The sequence below is a fragment of the Diprion similis genome, chromosome 4 (assembly GCF_021155765.1).
Source record: "Diprion similis isolate iyDipSimi1 chromosome 4, iyDipSimi1.1, whole genome shotgun sequence".
Classification (NCBI taxonomy): Eukaryota; Metazoa; Arthropoda; class Insecta; order Hymenoptera; family Diprionidae; genus Diprion; species Diprion similis.
In genome coordinates, this window is record NC_060108.1 from 8797869 (window position 1) to 8821648 (window position 23780).

General features: G+C 35.2%; 1 protein-coding gene across 1 annotated transcript in view; it reads right to left on the bottom strand.

Moving 5' to 3' along the window:
• LOC124405462 (gonadotropin-releasing hormone receptor) overlaps nt 1–23780 on the bottom strand; it is a 246756-nt gene that overhangs the window by 222188 nt on the left and 788 nt on the right. The gene's annotated exons all lie outside the window — the stretch shown is intronic.

Sequence of the window (23780 nt, forward strand, 5' to 3'; positions counted from 1 at the left end):
CAATTATCAATAGTCAGTTGGCTGCCAGATGTGGACGCTGGCCTGTACGGACAATAGGTACGCGAAAGTCCGAAAGGATCACGTATTGTTCAAGCATAGGTCATACCTGAATGCTCCCGCTCTACTCCTACATATAAAATTTCCATTCCGATAACCAAGACTTCCGGTGCAATTTCTTGACCAATCCTGGATTCCCACCAATCGCAATAATCAACCAATAGGAAAAATTGACGAATCAGTAAACTCCTACACCCTCCATATTTTCTTGAAACTCCTTCGCATTACTTCTTCTTTTACTTCAACACGGTCAGTTCCCATCGAGACATCAACCACCAACAATTCTATCAAGACCTCAAGCAACGAATACCTAACCGTTTCAAATACCAATCCAATATCTGTTTTTAACGAACTATCCAGTCAACGAATTATAAACATATCTTATAAACCGCTTGTATTAACTTGTAAATAAATAGTTAAGTTCTAAAAACAATACCAGAACAATGTATCTTAAATTAAATACCCTCACTCCACTAAAGTGTCGTGTGGGACACAACAGTTTGTGCCTTGTAAACGCCAAACTGATATTGTAGCCTGATTGTTGGCGAACTTTTTTTGTCACGGAGATGTTGACTCATAATAATTGATATATACAGCGTAGCATCAGCAAAATAAATGTGTAAATATCTGTCAGCACTTGGATCCAGTAAATATGTCAGACTTTGTGATACCAGTTATCGTTTAAAATATTTCAAAGAATTGCCATCGATACAAGATGAGAAGTCGGCTGAGAAACATTTTTATTTCGAAAACTCGTAACACATGATAAATTACAAAGCTACTCAACTCACTGTCAAGAATGGGTTGTATACGCAAATTTGAATTTGTCTTATCCCGTTGAATTAAATCATTTTTTGATTCGGGATAATCGCACAATTTCGTGTAAGCTGTAGTTTCACTTTCATCATAATGCTTTCGGAATTGAAGGATTAAACGATAGATTGCGACTAAACATAATTTTCAATACTTTCTCGACGATGCGCTCGGAAATTAAGTTTTCTCTGATGCTAATTGTTATATAATCCATATACGGACAATTTTACAACGGAGCGTCATTTTTAAAAAGCAATCTGTAGCTGAATGTATTCATCAATTTTTAAAATAGGCTGCCCAAAGTGATTTTTTCGTGGTTGCGCCAGAAAAAATATTTGACTCGCCTCGCTATTGACTTCGGCCTTGTCTTTGGCTCGCCTTCGTCTCTGACAGCAGCTCGCACTCAAGACATTAAGAATGACCAAAAATAATCGATTTTCGATCAAATATATTACTTTTTCCCGATTAATCCAGTATATGTATTCGATTTTTTTTCGAAGTGGATCGATCGCCGGACTCGATTAGTTCTTTTTACCGCCGGTTTTTGTTTTTTACTCCCATGAACGATGCAATACAATATTAATTTATGCGATCAGGGTATTAATCATTATCATTGTCTTATTAGTAGTAAATATAGTGTTCATTCGTTAATCTTTATTTACTAAGTACTTATTTGTTGAAATAAATCAAAGATAAATTAATATTTTCAACTGAAATCGAAAAATATTTGGAATCAAACTATAAATTATTGAAAAACTTTTCCGTCATCAAACTACCTACTGAAATTTACGCTATTTTGGTTTCAAATTTTATTATTTGGATTATTTATTTGGGCCCGATTAATCGATGCATAGATTATTTTCAGCTCAGTGGCTATCGCTACAAAACAACGCATCTTCCTTGCTCAAAAATACCGGGTTTACGGTCATGCCACATAAAGTAGTATTATGCGTCTGCCGACTCGTTCTCTCACTCATCGTTGAGTTTATTGGAAAAACGATGATCATGGCTGATAAAAAACATTGGCCATCTAAGACCGAAAATCAAGAAATCCGTGTTGAATTGAAGAAACACACTGAGTTTTGGAGGGTCTAAGAGTTACAAATCAGCCAATAAATATGGAATTAAATTCTATACGACAAGAACATAAGTAGCAGATGGGAAAATAGATGTGTATATGTTTAACGGTTTCGCGCAATGACACGAGTTGATTTATTTCACAAACTAAGGTGAAACATATTCTTGCCCAGTCACTTTCCATCCTGTTTGATATTATATAGATAATCTGGATTCCGTCATGTGAGAATAATTTCAGATGTCAGACGCGTCAGCGCGCTCAAAAAGAGCGAAGTGAAAGTTCGTGTTTACTTATGCCAGATGTAAACACAACAAAATTAGATCAAAAAATTTTCAATTGAGTAGCGATCCGTTAATTTTGTGTATTCATATAATTTTATTGCGGTCGACTTGCGGCTGGTATTGATCAATCTTCTTCAGATGTTATTTCGCTGCGGGCGTTTTTCATCCGCGTCGCGGATACTGATAGTGAAAATAGTCATTCTGACGACCATGTGTAGTTCGCCTGGAGCCATGCGATTAGCACGTGTTTATCAATTATGCTAGATAGTATCAATAGTTATATTTGGTAGCGAGGCATTTTAAAACACTGAAGCGTTTAAGTAAAATGACAGAAGCATAACATAAATAATGATGATAGGGTAAATGTAAATTGATCGATGAGTTCATAAATATGTAAATACGACTCTCTATAAATTTGCATTTTTCTGTTGGCCTTATTTGTTTTCTGGCACATTTTTTCGGAAGCTTCTGTGAAATACACAATGATCGGGATAATCATGAGAATCAGTCACGTTGAAAATGCACCTAACAGGTTATTCGCGTTACTGGGGTTTCTTTTATTCATGCGTATGCTATCCAAAGAAAAATACAAGAGGTCGGCAACGTCATTAATGCTAAGGATGAACGAACAAGTATGCAAAAGTGTATCAGAATTACCCAACTTGTTGCATACCAGACGAATTCAACGTTAGTGCTTCAAAGGCTCGAAATACACGCTCAGGCAATATAGTATACGCATATACGACAGAATTTTATGCTCCAGTGAAAATGGTAAAGTGGCCTGAGTATTTGTGACACCTGAATATAGAACCGAATGAAACCTTTGAATGATCATGCTATCAACTTATGCATGATAACACGGCGCGAGTTCCGTGCAATAGTGTGCATTTTATGTCGAGAAAATATGTGATTGAAATAACTAAAATTTTGATAGAATGCACCTCGATCGTTTTGTTTTGAAAATATGCAATTGCTATATTAAAACAAATTGAGCTTATTTTAATTCATGTTTTGTTCAGTCAACAGTGCAGTGGTTGAAACGAGTAGTGATATTTGTTGTTATAAAAATCTTTTGCATTGACAGTGGAGTTATTACAGCGCAAAAAACGTATTATTCCAATGATATCTTTTATAATTCTGTTGACTTACAATTCTGTGGGATTTACCCGATATTCAATGGGTAAGACCCGAAAACTTATTGTTGTATATACTATATGCAGAAGTATAAACTGAACGTGTGTCAAAATTTATTTTGGAATTGTCTTCAATATCAATTTCGATGACCCAAAACTCGGTACTATGCTTTTTTCGTTAGTAACAGGCCCGTTGACCAATTCATCTTACGTCATCCGTATCTGACTTCCTAGCTGAATACCCTGTTTTAGAACTATCTCTGAAGCTAATTCTGTAGCGAAGGGGTTCACCGCCTAGTGGCTGTTTATCGTATAAGTATACTGATGTTTACGATGGATATATTATCTACTTGTTTCAAATAATGTGGTGTTTCTTTCACTTCGTAAACAAATTAGTGCAATTGATTAACTAGTTGCGATAAACAAGCTCTGGTTAAATTGACAAAGTATGGCATTCAAGCCATGTAAATTTTTTGTTGGGTAGATACATGTACACATAGGGAGGTGGATTCTGACCGATTCGAGGCCACCAGTGTCGTCTGCTACCTGCTACGCAGGTTGAATACATGGTAGCAGAAGACACCAGTGGCCTTGAATCGATTAGAATCCACGTTGGCAGGTGTACTTATTTGGCAGAACTTAGGAAGAACAGTACATTGAATGATGGCATTTTTGTTGACTCAATTTCGGACACACATTAGAGGGCTTACTCGAATCAATACTTCTTTCGATCGCGGCAAGAAAGATTTTTGTCGAATCAAGGAATTCGCTTGACTAAATCATTCTGACAAACGAACTCAATCTCGAATTGTTGAATTAAAGTCATCGTATTTGGCAAAAATAAGGGATCCTAGATTACAGTGAATGGACTCCGAAAAAATCTTTTTTTTGGTTCAAGAATTCGTTTTTCCTCCATGTCAAATATAAAATTGCTGTTCATGGCATGCCAGAAGACAGTGACGGACGAAAACGTTTGGTGTAACATTTGGCTGTTCACTACCTATATCGCATTGTCACGAAGATAAGTCATATCGTTGCATTTTGATATAATGTTCCCTGGCAGTGATTGTATTTCACGTTTTGTGCTAAAAATAAGTACAACATAGCAGAATAATAGCGATTACCTGATAGTTTCGTGTGGATAATAAATATTATGATTTCAAAGAAAATGTTGAGCAGCTGACTATTGTGGTTTTATTCACTTCTTCAATTGCGTTGATAAAGAATAAAAACAATTTGATGGAAACAGACTTTTTTAATAACTGTGATATCGTGAGGTAGTTATTATGTATATCTTTTCCACCAAACGACGAAATGTTATGAAGAAGAATGGCCAAAAAGGCAACAGTTGGTACTTTTATAATACAGTAATAATATCTGATGCAAGTTCGACACGTAGCATACATTTTAGCGCATACTGAAGTAAAAATCATAATTTATCACTTCATACTGTGGATGTTGGCTAGAAATGGTGGCATCGATTATATCAACAAAAGTCTAGATAAGATCTACTGTTGAATCCCCAACTGGAGTTTAGAATATTGAATTGTAGGTAGTTCAGTCGAACGATTCGCAGAATCAATAACAAGGTTCAGTTTCATCGTTCAATACATGTGCAGCCGATATTACAAATCGGTGTACTGATAACTTTTTTTTTGTAATAGAACGTCGGAACCGCCCACATAATGGATAATTTGCGGTGACTCGAAACTCAATAATCTCACAAACGTCCTTGTAGTGTGATCTATTCTGCTATCTTTGTTAATAGGTTTACATATCTAGAGTTTTCGCATTAATTATTCCGTACTTGTTTGTAGCTTTATAAAAACACACGTTCAACTTACTTGTATACTGTTTTAATTGTTTATAGGCATGTCCGCAGAGTTGAACGTATAGACATTTATGTCGCGGTAAAATGTCGTATCGTGCTATACTTGGAAATAATTTTTTTCTTCAACCTTCTAATTTCTTCTTTTTCCAATCTTATTTTAGCACGTCCATGTGTAGCCTCGGTGTTCCCCCGTATCCCTCAGACGGGAAATATTCTCAGCATTTATACTGTACATCATTTTGTTTCATTAACTTTTTAACAGTCTCACCTTGTTTGACTCTGATGCTTACTAGAGATTATACAGCAGACGACAAGGGTAATTAATTCAATTTCTTACCTGCTGCTGAATAGCCCCACGGCTATCCAATAACGATGGCATGTTGTCATTATGTGTATATATATATATATATATATATATATATAGGTATATATTGCATGCTTATATAATTATAGATACAGCGGTCTACCTATTAACCCGACTACATATTGCGCCATATTCCATCAACGAGTTATACTGTTGCTACAGTTCTTTATTTTTACAGTCATTTTCTATTTATTTGTGCTTCGTGCTTAAGTTACAGGTACTACTGATACATATTCCTAGAAAATCAACGCTAGAATCGTAGAATTTTTTTTTTACAACAAATAAAGACCGTTTGATGGGAGAAAATTAATTGTGGTCACATATTTTTTTTTATCTCTCGATTTGACTACTAAAATTCGGAGATCATGAAATGAACAGTTGGTTTGATATTAAACTTTGAGGAAAAAAACTATGTTTATCGATTTCGTTAAAAGTGCAGGTAACCGGAGATGTTTGTTGAGTCACACAGTGGTTTGGAATCGAGCACATTAACATTCTTGATATCTCACTTCTGTGAGAATGACCTCTCAAGATTTTTAAATGAACTTCTGGGTGTGTGTGTTTGTATGTGTATGCGTGCGTGAACAATAGTTTGTCCGACGATATCTGGAGACCGAATGACTGGATTCGGACGAATTTATTCTCAATTGACACGGCTTTTCTTAACTTAGAACTGACTGAATTTTGGATTTTATTGTGTCATGTCATTTGTGAGTTTCTTAGATAACACATATAAAACATTAAAAATTTGCATGTGTTAATGTACCACGTGCTTGAAACGCATTCCGGTGAGAAGTTCTTAAGATGGCCGCTTCTAGGTTAGCCAAATGAACCTACTGTTTCTCACTCACTCTAGGCTATGTCTGTGATATGTTTTTGTTACACCACCATTAAGAGGGGCCTCCATATAGAGGTTCCGAAAAAAATGCATTTTTTCCTGATTGCCCAAATAATTTGAAATCTCTAGAATATCATGCAGTTAGTAATGTTGGTCGATTGGCACCATATAGAAAGGTGAGTCATCTATTCAAGAATACCTGTTAGAAAAGCATCTAGCATCTGTACCAGTATAAATATTCATCCAGGTATTTTTGAAAGAAGAACGGATAAGGTTTTGGAATAGCTGACTAGTTTTTAAGTCACCGAATCATACGGTTTTCCCTTGCCGAAACTTTGAACGCGATTATTTCGAAACTTTTTTTTAATGAGTTGAAAATTGGTGTACACTATTACTAAAAAACTATTTGATCAATCAAGCTTATAATTGACACACGTTTTTATGATACTTATATCCAATTTATGAACCCATCACTAAGACGACTAAGAAACATTAAAATAAACATGTTTTTGGCTGGCTCAAAGTTTGAAATTTTTTCTGCCAAGACCTCCCTTTAGCCAATTGTCAGTATATTTCCAGTATCATTTGTTCATCAAGTAAGCACATGTATTGTGTACTAATCAATTGTTTGCACAGACTATTTTAGATAACCCTACGAGGTGCTGGCTTGTACACCGCATTCGGCCTCCCTTCCGGACAGCTTCACGGTGACTGGTTCTATTGCTACCATTCGTCAATTTTTTCAACCACCGAAAATTGTTGTGCAAACTAGAATCATGTAAAAAAAGGTATCTATGGTCCCGAAAAAATATATAAATTACTTAGCCTCTGAAAAAAACATGAAAATCGATTAAGTTTTGGCATTCTGTGTCGGTGTCACCCTTTAATATCCGGTTCGTAGAGTTTCTATACATCAACGTCATGCATATTATATCTCTATTCTGTGGCTCGTACCTATTCGTGGCTGTGACATATCAGCCGTAACAGCCCGTGGCGGATATAGTGTAGTTCCCGTGGATCTTATTTCACAATCTACGAGTTATGTAAATTGTGATTCATTTTGAACAAGGTAATATTAATTTTACGTCACGGTTAGAAAATTTTATTTGCTCGGAAGGTATTTAAAATTTCTCCATCCTTTATATTCAATTTGTTTGACATAGGTTATTCTATGGGTTGAGATTAGGACGTGTTCGAAGTTACGTTACCCAGTAATGAAGACCTTTTCATCGAGTGAGGAACGACTAATAAGGCACATAAATAAGAAGTATCAAAATTTTACAAATTTGTTGAAAGTTGAAAGCACAAGCTTTAAATTCGTGCAATGCAAAAATGATCAGTTGCTATCTATTCCATAGAAAAGCGGCTATACAGTGCATAAATGTACAGATGCACTAGGGTGTTGCAAAAAGATTTTCGTCAAACATGGATCAAAATTTCGTTAAAGTATCTCATATAGAATATTTCAGCCAAATATTAGCCCTTAGTATTGATATTTAGAGATGCCTATTTTATTTCTTTCATTTTCCATTTAAATGACACGTCAAACAAATCGGAAAACTTTTTATTTCATTGTCGTAAACGGCTTGACTCAAGAGGTCTATCCAACTGACGAGCAGAAAAAAGGGTTTTATCAAGAATTGCTTTTAATAAGTTTTAACTGTAAATATTGATATAGACTTTGTTAGGCGTAATACATGCACTCTTGAATTACATGAAAAAATTTTTGCTTATTGATTTCAATCTCTTTTTATACACGAAAATCGTAGTTGAAAATCAGTCTGAAAAAAGAGGTAGGTCTGCGGTGTTGATGATTTCTCGGAGATGATCAACTTGAAAGTAAAAAGTCCAACAGTTTTAGATTCAGCATATTAACGGCCTTGGAATGAATCGTGCATTTTTTAAGATTTTGATTTTAACTGTATTTTTCTTTTTCTAAACGGCAAAAAAGTGCGGTCTTTTCCAACTTTTTCGAAAAATGGCTACCATTTTGTTAATTTTGCAAACATCAAAAATTGTATGATTCATTCCAAGGCCATCAACATGCTAAATCTAAAACCGTTAGATTTTTTGGTTTCAGGTTAATCATCTCTGAGAAATCATCAACACCGCAGACCTATCTTTTTTTTTCAAACGGATTTTCAACTACGATTTTCATGTATAAAAAGTGATTAAAATGAATCAAAGAATTTCTTTTACGAAGTTCGAGTGTATATTTATTAAGCCTAACAAAGCCTACATCAATATTTACAGTTAAAACTTATTACAAAAATTCTTGAAAAAATCCTTTGTTTCACTTGTCAGTTAGGTAGACCCCTTAAAAACTGAGATAACTGATCAAGAGATATTCAAAACGACCAATGTTTATAGAAGAATATCTCGTAATCTGTCAGAGTTAGTTAAATTCTGTCTCAGTACTTTTTCGTAGAGCATAAAATTTCCTATAAGAATCTGTGCTTACTGTTAGATAGTTTATAGGACACGCCATTTTCGAAAAAAATGAATGATTTTCCGAATTTTTTCACTTGTTATTTAAATGGAAAAATGGAAATAGGCATTTCTAAATATCCAAATTAGGAGCTCATATTTGGCTGAGATATTCCATTCGAGATGCTCTACTGAAATTTTGATGGGCATTTGAAAATTAAAAATGTCTTCTTTATAAAACACCCTAAGATGCACGCATTGGAGAGTGTTTTAAATAACTCCGATGTCCAGCTAAAATCTTACAATTAAAAATCATGCAATTCGTGAGGTGTAAGAAAATCGCCAAGGTGAAAAAAAATACACGCGAATACGTTTGTTTTTTCGAAAAAATTGTATGGGCAACAAAACATGTGAGATGAAATTGATTGTTGATAGCAATAATTTCGTCGTGATCTTTGATGCGTTAGCAATAAAAGACAACGGACTATAATCAAGGCATTACGGTTCAATATCGGTGTCTTGGTAGCTCTAATTAAAGCATCGATTATAGCCTTGAGTAATATATATCGAATTATTTAATCGTCATACATTAAGGTGAAGGTATACTGCACGATGGTCACAAGCCATAATGGATGAAGCGAATCAATAAGTGTAATAAAATCCACCGTATCGCAGTAAGTTTTGTGTACACTTTTTCTCCTTTTTTCTATTCCTTTATGTATCTGTGTCCATTTTTATTGGAGTCAGATGCGATACCAGAAATCGAATGTTTAGCTCTTGGTCACGAAGTTGTCAAGTCGCGAATATATTCGTTTTAGCTGTTCTATTACAAGTTAGCCGCACATGGAGAATTCATCAAGTTGACTTATTTTTGTTTGGCAGACTATCTTCCATAATTCAAAAAAGACGCTTTGTTTTCCATCACCTCGATGTCAGTGATTGTTCAATTTTTCAAGACCATGCTAATTGCACTTGGGGTATTCATATTTCTTAAATTTCTGAGAAAATCATTGTAGCTTAAAATGTTCACACTTGATAAACTTTATAAGTTTGATTATTTCGTAATCACATGAACAAAAAACATTAGGATTTGACCCCCCAATCGCCGTAATTTTTTTCACTTTTTACTACTTATGGCGAATGGAAAAATATTGATTTTGTTCAAAGATGACTTTTCCTAACTTAAATGAATCCGAAAAGCATGCCTTTAGAAAAAATTCGTTCCGCCTGTCTGTCACGACAAACTCCCGCAATGATCTTGGAAGTGGTTTCACAAAATTATCAAAATCTCATTGGTCCTTTTGTCGAAAAGGAAAAAACTATTGGATTAAAAAAAGAGTGTTAACGACAAAAGATTTTGAGTATACTCGATGGTACTCTCAGTAATTGAATGGGTTTGCAACGTGATAAAAAGTACCGCGAAAAATATTAATTGATGACCACTGATCCGTGGTTTTTCTGTATTTCCAATGAATTATTGCAAAATGAGTAAGCAAATGAAAAGGAAATTTCGGACAAAATAACCGTCAGTTATTTACAGGAACTCAGAATAAATCGATCACGTCCGTGATAGTGACCAAATTTCGGCGATCGTTAGATAATAGCTGTATCGTTATACCAACATTAACGTCAGCGCCATCATCATACAACCTCAATGGATCCTTGAAAATTATTCGATTTTTTACATCGATATACCAGTTTTCAATTTCTGTGTAAAATTAATTTTCTATATTGATTCTCGTATTTATCAAAGGCATCTAATCATAGCATTCGGTTAACATAATCAAACTCTCGATTCGAGGTCCAACTTAAAATTTAAGGGTACCTATCTAAATAGGTTTCTAAAAATTTCTAAAAATTCGAACAAATTCTGAACAGTATAAAAAATAATTTCATTCGATTGAAGCGCTCGCCTTTGCCTTGTATTATTTTATTCGAATAAAATAATGACATATTCCGAAGGCCTCATTCTGGGTCTATCTTTTGTTTCATATGCTTAATTTAAATTCCAAATGAAATCGCTTTATTCAAGGAATATATGCACAAAAGCATGTTTACTTATACGTAGTGAATAAACGAATCAAACGGTACAATTTACAAACATTGAAAACGTTCACCGGCTTTCTATTCAAGAGCTGATAAGCATTCTGGTAGAAATATGGAGAATTTTTGGAGCTAAGAAGTCATCTGGTGGAGCGGAACCCATTTGATATTCTTTCGTTAGTCTTCAGCATTCACTTTGTAGGATAACTTTACCAATTCTTGTACTGTATCAAAGGGTTTACAGTCAGGCCAATGAATATTCCTTAGGCACACAATATCAAATAATTAGAGACCGTCCATAAATTATGTAAGATTATTTATGAACCCCCTTTCCTCCACTGGCCTAGTTCTTACATCACATTTTTTCTCTAAATAATTCCATAAAAGATAAAATATTTTGAATAATTCACTGTCTGCTTTTTCAAAATGAGGGTGAAATAATGGTTAACGAACGATGACACGTCGGCAGACAACTGCCTTTGCTAATTTTTAACTACACTCAAATTAGACTAGTATTAGTATTAGTATTTATTAATGCCCACGAAAATGTCAGAAAACTTAGATACATCAATCTCGAACGAGTTAAACAATTGCGAAGACAAAAATCTCGAAAAAGAGAAAGCCAAAAATACTATTCTAGAAAACAAAATACAATTAAAAACCTTAAGCTAGCCGAAGCATATAAAAATAGTCAAAGCCGGGAAACAGAGATTTTTTGCCGTGTCGTATTATCAAGAATGAATCACTAATGACTGTCATCGTTGGTTAAAAAAAGTTCAATTACTAACACTGTTAGGATTTAAACCTACGTGTAGAGGGACGTGAAAATAATTTGATTAAATATCAGTACTGTTATTTTTATGGATAAAAATTACTTCGTTATATGCATTAGAGACCGCTGAATGTTTAGCGCTATAACTGGTGAAGATGTTGGTGTCTGTGTCTCTCTTTTGAGCAAGGATTTAATCCAATGTCGAACCGTTTGTGCACTTGCTGGTTTATGCGATCTAATTGTAGAGATAAACAACCTATCTGACTCCAATATTAGGTCTTTTGTTAACTCAATACAGTGTAGAATAATGCATGCTACGCAGATATTTTTCATCTCCTTCAAAAAAGGTATTGAAAGGATTGGTTGATCCTGTCTTGGTCTTGATGTTTTGACCGAATCTGGAATCATTATTTTCAACCCAGAAGCTGACTTATTAATATTTTTAACGTTGATCAAAGCCAGTGTCTGTAGTCTGTTTGCGATAATGAGTATGAGAAATGTTACTGTAATTTCCAAGATTTCTTTTAGCCTTAGATTATCGAGATTTTCTATTCCCTGAACATAAGTGAGTACCTGATCAGTGTTCCAGGGCTCAGCATAACTAGGTTTTGATGGTCTTTTCTTGAAGGTTCCACGGATAAATCTTGACATGAGAGCGTCTTGGGAGAGGTTGTTTCTCGATGTAAGAAAGATTACCGATCGTGTTGAATTAAGAGTTCCATATTTTGCACGCTCGTTATATCTAGTTGTAAGGAACTCAATCACGTCTATGTTAAGAGGGTTGAAGGCATCAATATTGTTGACGTTTGCAAACATCAACCACTTCCTCAAAGTTCCTTCACAGTGCTTTATTGTCGACTCTGTCAGCGAGTCGATCATTATATTGACTGACCTCTCTGCGATCCGTTTTCCAAAAAAAAAAACAGCCTGATAATTTTCCGGTCACTGGGGATAGTTTTGTGCGCCAGCGAGAGGCTCTGTTGCCTAGTAGGAGATAATAATAGTATTACTGATGGCTGAAGGGGGTATTCTGGTCTAGAAATTTGAAAAAATCTATTTTTTTTTCTCAACATTTTCAAAGTTTAGACCCTTAAGAATAAGCTTCTAAGAGGATTTTTGGAAATTCACATTATTTTCGGAGTTACAGTTATTTTTGTGATGCGCCAACTGAATCGGTCCGGCCGGAACGAATCTTTAAACGCGTTTTTCTCGAAATTACTTTTTCCGAGCTGGTCGACATATCTAAAGTTCTATTCGAACGATTCTCTTGAAATTTGGTGAAAATCTTCTTTATATATCCTTCTATAGTTTGACGTTTGGATTCAGAGAAAATTTTTTTTTTTTGGCATTTTTTAAAAATTTGGAAAGGTAAAAAAATGGGTAAGAAATTTTTTTTTCATATCGTCGCCATTTTGTGAATTTTTCTCTTTCTTTTTCCAGGATCAAACCACAGCGACATCTTTACTAATTAAGAATTTTTCAAATTTTTTTGTTTCAGACTACTGTAAGGGTTTAAATCACGTCGACCAGTATGCACCCTTTTTTTTGTAGCCCCCACTTCACTAACCTATAACTCTACTAACTTTTGATTTTTTTTTTTAAGATTTTTTTCTTTGCGCTTAAAATATCAATAAGCATTATATAAAAAAAAGTATGGTAAAAATGTTTTTTCTGTTTTTTTTTATCTTCCTTTAAAAAATGCCTCAAATTCGGACCTCTAGACCAGAATACCTCCTTGATTCCGTGTCTAAGTTTGTACCTCTAGATGCACCGTCTGCTTTCACGTTCAAACGTGACGGTATATACGCTGCAACTGTGCAAATTTTTCTGCTCTCGCACTATTGTCTAATTTTTTCGGATTGTTTGTTGAGTATTGGATATTTAATACCACCAGCTTTAATCATATAGGCCATAGCTGTGGGATTATGGATACGAAGTAGGATTTCACAGTTATATGCTTCCGAGGCAAAGAATCTGAGCGCAAAAAACGCAGCTAAAAGCCTTAAGTAATTGATGTGAAACTTTCGATCACCTTAGTTCCAGAACCCGTGTGTAATTACCGCACCCGAATCCGCTTCCCAAGCGGTTCTGGAAGCATCAGAGCTTATAACTGGTCTATAACTCTGTAACTTCATTCCACTGCTATATCTAACATCATATTTTTCTTCCACCATAAGATATCTGCGAAAACGCCTTCATTAATTTTTATACTATCCTCATAGTTCATGTTGTTAACTAATAAAGCTAAACACTTTTTTCTCTCCGGTCTTTTACAATATATTCTACCATACTCTATTTGTGAGCAGCACGCTACCAAGACGCCAATCACGTGTACGACTATTCTGATCTTGTAACAATTACTTGGCCTTGAGAGTATTTAATAGTTTTATAACATGAGATCTTTTCTCAGCTGTAAGCTTTACGAAATACTTATGTGAGTCTGGATGAACCTAAGATATTCTTATTTTCTACTGGGAGTTATCGAGCTTTTTGAGAAATTTATGGTAAATCCTAGTTTAGGCCAGTCAAATAGCGACCAAAAAAGCCCTGAGAGTCCAATAATTAACTACTGGATGAAAAAATATGGAAAATGTTCGAAACGGCGCACATAACAAGGATCTGAGTTGTTGGGACTGCGCAGCACTGCTCGTTGTTGCAAAAAAAAAATTAATAAAAACCGTTAAATAATCACATTTTTTCCCGTTTTTGTCACTTCCACGGCTTACGCTGCCAAAATGGAGACAGTTGGGACAAAAATGTATAGGACTAATCTTGTAAAGCATAACATTTCCTACACGAAAGTCGGTGACGGCACCTATTTATCTGTTATAGTTTAGCGGCGAGAGTGACCGGAAAAAGAAGCACGAAAATGCTCCATTTCAAGGAAAGCCCCCAAAACGTACTATAGTTGCAAAATTCGGTTTACCCATGATAATTTGTATGAAAAAATCCACTGATGTTTCTCATGCAACAGAACAATTGAAACCAAAGATTTCATGGCACAACAAATTTTTTCTCGATTTTTCAATTTTTTGAGGTCATCTGTAGCCAATTTTTTTCAGAATTTACGTTTTTTCGTAAAACGGGCATAATTTTTGCCCTAATTATCGGACAACGTACACATTTTCAGAATCTATTCGTCTGTAGACGATGTAAAAATGCAATCTCTTGATATGTCGCCGTATATGCAACAACAGCGCCGTTATTTGCAAGTAAACAAAGGACATTTTGTTTCAGGCCGTTTAACAATAAACAAATCCTTTATTGCAAATTGTTTTGTTTACTAATTTAATAGTTTCATTGGAAAAATGTGTCAATTTTTTTTGTTTTTCTCACGGCAGCCATTGCTGTAAAATTGTTATCAACAATCAGAATAAATTAACATTTTTCAACTTTGATGTACTATAATTTTTTCTTGTACTTTTCCCTTTGCAAATTTCACCATTTAGAAATTACAAAAAATTTGTTAATGGTGAATTCGATTCTTGCAATAACAATATAGGTTTATAACAATTTTTTTAAAAGCTCTAAACCAATTATTAAACGATTTTTTCTGCGTTGCACGATGGTATTTCTTATTTTTATTTATTTCCATTATTTATATTATTTATCAATAACAATTTTGTTATGAGAAATTATTCAACGATTTGTTTACTGTTAAAAACGGCCCGAAACAAAATGACCTTTGCTTACTTGCAAATAACGGCGCTGCTGTTGCATATACGGCGACCTGTCAAGAGATCGCATCTTTAGATGATCTACAGGCGAAGAGATTCTAAAATTTTTTGTACGTTGTCTGCTAATTAGAGCAAAAGTTACGCCTGTTTCACGAAAAAAACGTAAATTCTGATAAAAATTGGCTACAAATGACCTCTAAAAATTGAAAAATAGAGAAAAAAAATTTTTGTGCCATGAAATCTTTTGTTTTGATTGTTCTGTTGCATGAAAAAAATCGGCGGATTTTTTCATACAAATTATTATGGGTAAACCGAATTTTGCAACTACAGTGCGTTTTGGGGGTTTTCGTCAAAATGGAGCATTTTCGTGCTTCTTTTTCCGGTCGCTCTCGCCGCTAAACTATAATATATAAATAGGTGCTGTCTGTGATTTTTTCATAACAAATTTCATGCTTTAAAGATTGGTCCTATACATTTTTGTCCCAACTGTCGCCATTTTGGCAGCGTAAACCGTGGAAGTGTCACAAACGGGGAAAAATGTGATTATTCAACGCTTTTCATTTTTTTTTTGCAAAAACGACCGGTGCTACAATCCCAACAGCTCAGGTCCTCGTTATGTGCACCGTTCCGAACATTTTCCATATTTTTTCATCCAGTAGTCAATTATTGGACTCTAAAATCGGAATTTGACTGGCCTATCTTAAAATGGACTGTTTCCGTGAATTTATTCAATCGTTTTCAGTTAATAATAAATCTGTCGGAGCCATCCGACTTCGGTACTAAAAACTATGTTGATATGAATTGGCTTTCAGATTCAGAGCAAGCTTCGATTGCTTGTTTCTGTAATACCTTGTGTGTACTTCGGTAGATTGGACAGGGTACCTCTCAAAAGGAATACTGTTACCTCTAAGCAATCAAAACTGAATTTATCGTGCGTGACACCCTCTCAATGCCTTGTGAAAAATCTGAGTCTGCCTTCCAACGTATTTACCTTTCCCAAATTTTCATTAGTTGATGTATTTACTTCTTACTCGTTGTTAGATTCTTGCTGGGACGGGTTTTCTGCGTTGTCCCCAACGTTGTTGCTGGAGTCCTGGACCTATATTTCAGATTTGTGAACTGTTTCTTCTGATAATGAGCTTGTCTAAATTTGGCACGTGGGCCTCTCCAGTTTCTCTGAGGGTAACTCTTAGTCGCTGTTTTTCCAACCCATGGTTTCTATGATGGCTTTCATGTAGTAGCAGCTTACTCTATCGCCTTTGCTTCCTTAACCTGGTCATTTACTTTCTGATCGTAGAGCCACTCGTCTAAAAAGTTAGCGTCTAGCATTAGCCTAATATCTTCATCTAGAATGAACGGGATGAAGGACTTTTTAACAACTGATTATTGATGAAAAATGTCACATAAAAACTTTTTCGTATCCCAGAGGTATTTCAGCTATTGGATTTGATCGACGGATGCCTCAGTCGCATCGGTTACAGACACTATTGCGCTCGATGATACGATCGCTGTCTTTACGCAGCTCTGCGCCTGCATAAAGTGCCCGTCACGCTTCTTGACAATATCAGTGAGCTGGCGTTGGGTTTCCAGGTAAACCTTTAGTACTTCACACTGCGTCTTCCCCATCTCTGGAGTATTTTCTAAGAAGAAAGCCAGGCCCCTTGACATCCACCTTCTCCACTGTTGCCTTAAACCGTCATTGGTCTTCACCAAAGAGTTTGTGACAGGGACTTCTTCACACAGTACTTCGAGTAGTTCGTCATTAAGATCCTGATACTCGTCATCTTTTATCACGACTTTACCCTCCTCTGGAGATGGAACGTTAGACTCTAGGTCAACTGACTTATTGTCTACAACTGAGGACGTTGGCAGATATGTACTCTCACTGATCAGTTCGTTGTTTGCCTTATCAGGTTAATTAATATTATAAGTATAATTACTTTCGAAACCAATCTTCAAGAATATTCAAATAGAATTTAGTGTGCGGACTTACTCATCGAGCTGGGTATTCTCAAATTCACCAGAAATTTTCCACGATCATAATACTAAGTAGCAAAGTTGCGTGAACTGATTCATTAGGTACGAATATTAAACCAACATAAGGTTACGTGTTGGGTGAACACGAACAAAATCTCTTTGGAAGTCCTTGCCCCCTTAGGATATTTGGATTGGTCATTCATAAATATATTTCGAATAATAAATAACCCTTACTATTTCTAAACGATTTATAATTGTCTTCGGAATATTGTGAATTCTCTAGAGAACACTAGTAGTAAGAAGTAAATTACGGTTTTAACCTCGCTGATACAGACGGTAGTGTTTATTTGAAACGAAGGTCAAATGACTACATCACATCTATTGTAAGTGTGAACCTTCCTCAGAACGAGGACATGTACATTTTAACTGTCAAGAAAATTAACAAAATAATTATACCATACTTAGGACATGCATCATGGCTTGGCAACAATACCTTTTGCCCGACATAAGCGGTGTATGTTAATATACACATAGACATATTTTTAAATTTTCGACACAGTGAAAAATAAAATAACCTGAGAAACTAAATGAAAGATGCGACGCTTGTCAGCTTCGGAAATAAATATGGAATTGGATATATAATCTCACCAGGAGAGATGATTATCTTAAGGGGTTATATACAGTCAGGAGGCCCAAAAATATCTATTTTTAAAGAATTTTTCTTGAGAAGACCTTTTAATTTATTGAAGTAAAAATTAGTACACATATTATGGTAACTTTTAACTGTATTTTACAATTCTTGTTCCTAAAAATAATTATTTTGAAAGCTGCTATAGCTGATCTTCGGGAGCACCTCTAAAAAAAGCGTCTCGCTGTGAGCACGATATCTCTGGACTGAATAATATAAAATGAAAAAACGAAGAATACTTCGTTGACATAATGTATTATCTTGTAATTGATCAATGGAATAAGTCAAATAATAATTTTTTACAAAATGGCTGCTTCTCAGAAACAAAAAAAAAACCGTAGTATATAATAGATAGATATGTAGTTTCTTGGGTGTATCGGTCATATTATTGATTTATTTATTCAAACGTTTCGAATGTACCATGGTCAGTCATCGTCAGTGCTAGAACATATATTAACTACAAAAACATTATTTTCAATTCTAGGTTACATATATGGCGTAAATATCAAAATTGCACATTAGTGGGAAACAAAACCAACGCCGTGTTCAGCGCATGTACCGTATTTTGAGGTTAAAAATCCTCGGATTACATTTACGTTTCGTAACATATTATACATAACGCATGGGACATTGGTTCTCGTATTTTTAATTCTAGGTTACGTATATGGCGTGAATAACAAATTGCACATTAGTGGGAAACAGAACCGATGCGTTGAACGGAGTATCTACCGCTTTTTTCAGTTAGAAATCCTCAGATTACATTTACATTAAGCCACATATTATGTATAGCGCATGAGATATCGTTTCTCGTATATAGAATGTAACAAAGTTTAAACAATTGAATGGATGATATGTTAGGTTACGGCGCACAAGTGGAGGAGTGATTGAGCGATGGAATTGATGTGCGAACATTCTATCGATAATCGATGCGTTGCCCAATATCGAGTCATCATTAAGGTTGTTAAAATCAAATTTGTGTCCCAACGTTAGGCTGTGATTAGCTAAGGCTGACTTGTTACGATCTCTCCATGTTATACTATACTGGTGGTCACTTATTCTTTTTGATAAAAGTTGTGAAATTTGACCAATAAAACAACCCGTACAATCAATTTTATGGATCACATCAGACTGGCTAAGAAGGGATCTTGGTCTTTTAATTTTGTAAATGAACCTGATGTGGTGTTACTATTTTTAAACGCAAATTTGATTTTATGTTTTTTTAATAACGATTTCAACTGTTCTGATAACCCTGGAATGTATCGGAGCACAGGTAAGTTAGTGCCGCTGTCAAGTACACTACGCTGTTCGCGTTTTTTTTCAAAATGTATCGTTGTTCTAAGGTTTGTCAACTCTTTTTGTTTTGATATTGTTAATCATATTGGAAGGATAACCATTAACTAATAATATTTCTTTGATCAATTTTATATCTTCAGCTCTGAGACCTGGTTCTGCTAATTTTAGACCACGATCAAATAATCCGGCTGCTATAGATTTCTCATACTGAGAGGGTGATGTGATGTGTATTGTAAAAATGGCCCCGACCATGTCGATTTGCGATACCAATTCAGATTTAGAGTATTATCGTTGTTAATAATATTGAGAGCTAAAAAACTAATACAATTATTTGACTCTAATTCAAAGGCAAATTGTAATTTTTGACAAAAACTGTTGAATCTGGAAACAATATCCAATTAATATTATCTGTATGTACGGTCGTAAGGATGTCATCTACATATATTTTGTAAAATGGTAGATCATAACCTAACGTTGAGATCACAGAACCTTCCAATCTACTCATGACCAAATTGGCAATTGTTTGAAGCACTCATTTTTATGCTCATAATACGTTTAGTCTAAATAGAGATCTATGACTTTTAAAAACTCATCTTTGGGTGTAGTAAAAATATGTACATTACAAAATGAGTATAAAAAAAAAATTGATTTTTTGAAAACTTCAACTCTATATAACCCCTTAATCATCCAAACTTTGTAATATATGGGGCATTTCAACTGTAACCCAGCGGCTATTACCTCGACATCTTTTCGATTTTTTTCAGTTACTTTTCGACAAAAAAGATATATATATTTCTGAAGAGAAATTACATTTGATCCTCTTTCGGTTTAATACCTTTCAAAGTAGATTTTTTTTTGCTTCAAGTGTGTCCTCCGATTTTTTCAAATAAATTTACTAAAACTATATTAAATAATTTAAAATATTCAGTTGGCTCTCGTCAACACAATCAGAAGTATTCACCAAATTTTTAACCACGTGACCGAATGGTTATTAGATACTAAAATGAACTAATAGATTGTTTTCATTAGTCTCACTTGCTCTGATGACAGCGTTGAAACAAAAGTTTCGAACTTTCTTTTGCTCGTGGTAGCTTTCGCAGTTAATGGATGATGAGAAGTTAACGTCGATGGTAGTCATGCACAATCAACTTGCATCCCAGATGGCCAGACTGCAGTGTATTAACTGGAATTGCTGAAATAAATTCAGGCGCTCTGTCCTGTCCTCCCCATCGACTTTCAATCACACATTTAGCAGCCTCGGTTCTTGCAGTTGAACGTTTTTTCCACTCACGCCATCGTGAACTCGTAAAATCCATACTCGAGTTACTTTTCGTTTTGTTTTTTTTTTCCTTTATAAGCAATGTGTAAAAATCACAAAATACAAGAAAGTTTACACTTGCTGTCAGCTGTCACTTACGCACCGGTTCGTAATAGCCTAACTTCACATCCAGAAACGAACAAAACGCGCGGCAGACAGACTGCGCGCTCAGTGCTGCGCGCTCTATGAACCAATTTAAAGCCGTGACAAGACAGAAAGAACAACATCTCAGGCATTCCCTCTCACTCTAATTGATGACCTGACGAGAGAAATATGTAGATTTATAAAAGTATACCTCCCCGCTTGGTTTATCGCTTCCGACGAAAAAGAACAACATTGGTGAGCTGCTTTATAAATTTACAAAAGTAGTGTTTATGAGTTTAATAATATCCGTAGTGACTAAATAAAACCATACAATTTATTATGTTTCGGAAGAATCGGCTAAAAAATAGTAGAATTATTTTTCCCAGCTCAAATTACATGATAGAATTCTATCATTGTAAACGAAAAATGCAAAAATATTTCAATGGAAGGAAACATAAAAAATAGCTGTCTAACCCGTTGAAAATGGTCCGCTGGCTGTAAACTGTGATCCACCAGGTGAGGTTAGGTTACAAAATCATTTTCCGTCAAAAACCAAAAATCAATTTTTCAACCTATTTTGGTCAAAATTTCGGTAGGGTCCTCCCTCAAGTCGGCTTATTTAGACTTTTGCATTACGGCCTTATAAATTTGACCTCTATTGACTGGACTAAATATAATCAAAGGGGACTCGTACGTTTTAGAAGGTTTCTGTAGAACGACTAGATGAACGATTATACACGATGCCATCAAGTACAGGATGAGTAAGTAACTATGTTGGCGAAGTTTTATAGCAATTTCTGAATTGCCGCAAAATTTATTTCTGCGATTGATCTGTTTTCCTTCACCCAGTAATTATGAATGAAAGTTTCAAACCACAGAATCGAAAACTTGTTATTTCAATACTTTTTAAGTGTGTTTTTTCTCTTCTTGAATACTGTTTTAGTCATTGTTTGTATACTTAACGATAGATACTGGATCAGTGATGTAGGAACATAGCGAGTGAAATGAGACTAGAATGAGCAAGATATGATACTTTAATTTCACCCGTTACATCGCTACTTTGCTGAAACAGTCATGCTCCCCTTTTTTTTTAAACAGAATTTTTTGTCCTGGCCCGGGGTGTTTCAACTGGACCCTTCTTCTGCCTTTTCCCGCCCCTAAATTTCAGCATCGCTTGGAAAACATGGTATTGTTATGGCAAGTATCGTGTGCACCTTGAAGGAGGGGAGTTTCAATGATACGCTCGGTACTTCTCAATGAGCATGCTACAAAAGTCTCACTTTTCCTTTATCGTATACAATGTACTATTTTTGTAGATTGACAATTTATGAATAAGGTTTCTGGGAAGCCGGTGAAATAAAAATATAACCGGGGATCCTAATTAACTCATTAATCCCATGGAACTATTATTCAAACTCGCTCCAGAATTGGTGAGAGAAGTCTGAACTGATACGTGAACTCAAACTCCAAATTTCTCATTGTATTTAAACATCTAGCATTCTCAAGTGCAGGAAGATTGTTTTGCACTGAGACCACATAGACTGACGATACCGGATACCGCTTGCTTCTTCTTCACCGAAATGAAAGGTTGGAAATGTAAGCGGTGTGAATCTTTTAGGACCTTCATGATTTATTCTGATTTCAATATGGCCTTAGTATTTTAGCAACCGTAATTTTGAACTATTGTTCAGACATAGAACGAGGCAGAGTAATATAATTTTCTCAGTGTCAGAATCGCTAGTGATCTCAAAAGCATATTCTTTTGTTCTGAAAAATTAGGTCATACTAACTTACAGTATTTGCATTCTCAACCCTTCACCTTTTTATGTTAGTACCAGTACCACGAATCCAACAGTATCATCGAATGTGCAGAAGCACTTGTTTCATCAGAAATTCAGTAATTATTAGAATTGGACGAGAGTTACGGAATCGAATGAAGTCTACCAATCTTGACGTTAATTTCTTCACAATAAGATTGAGAGCAGAAAATTTCCGCGACGTAAAGAGAAAGTTTTCAGAAAGGTTTTGCATATGGTTTCACTATTCATTTCAATAAGATATAAGATATTTAGTCGTAAAAAGATACTGTCAAGGAGTCAACTGAAGTCACGTACTTTGTAGATCCTCATTTTCGACTGGTTGTCTCATTCGATTTTTTATTTTGAAAAGAAAAATTCCCGCTATCGAATAGATGAGGCATTTAATTTTCGTTTGCACTAATTCTAAAATGCCTCTGTAGAAATTTGAAATTATGAAAATTTAAACGGGAGGAAAACTGGTTGCTTAGAACTTTTGCTATTTTTAAAGTTTTGGATACACATGTGAAGATTGTCTTTGTCGACAGTCTTGCATTCCAAGTCCAGGGAACTGTCTTTTTGCTGGAACTATATTATGCACGGAAATATGCAAGCCTTTATCACTTCCGACTAAAAAAAGCCCAGTTGAACTAAGAATAATAATAATTGTAAGGGCATCCAATAAATCTCCATAGGGTTTGTTGTTAGACCTTAGTCATCATTTTCCGGCTATCTGTGTTATCCGAGTTTCCCATGACCTGAATGTTAAGTAGCAAGATTGAAAAGAACTGATTCATCATATATACCGGTATTCATTGGTTTACTAGAGAATACGCATCGGTGAACTAGAGAAGGAAAACTGTTCCAACCTTCGGAACTCGCAAAAATTACGAAACTGTACACTCCCAAAAAAATCAGGAGCTTAATGTACGGGATTTTCATCGGTATGTATCGATCCAGTTACGCAAAAAAATGATGTGGGCATGAACACCACCGCCTACCAGCGCATGACCCCTTTCGACAACCTATATGATATTATTGTGTTGTCTTTTGGATTGCCTGCCTGCAGGCGTGTAATGCAGTTCGTCGAAGCGATTGATTCTGTGAAGATTGGGGCTTGTTAACGTACATGTTTCCGTATAGTATATCTCCTGGTAATCTTGAGAGGACCAGCAAGCCACCTCATAAGTTCGATAAATATATTAGATATTGATCAAAGTTGTAACTATGATTAGAAAAACTTTATTCTCACACTACGGTCAACTCAGTCAATCCAATAAAATTGGAGACGTCCAGCCACTGGCTCAACT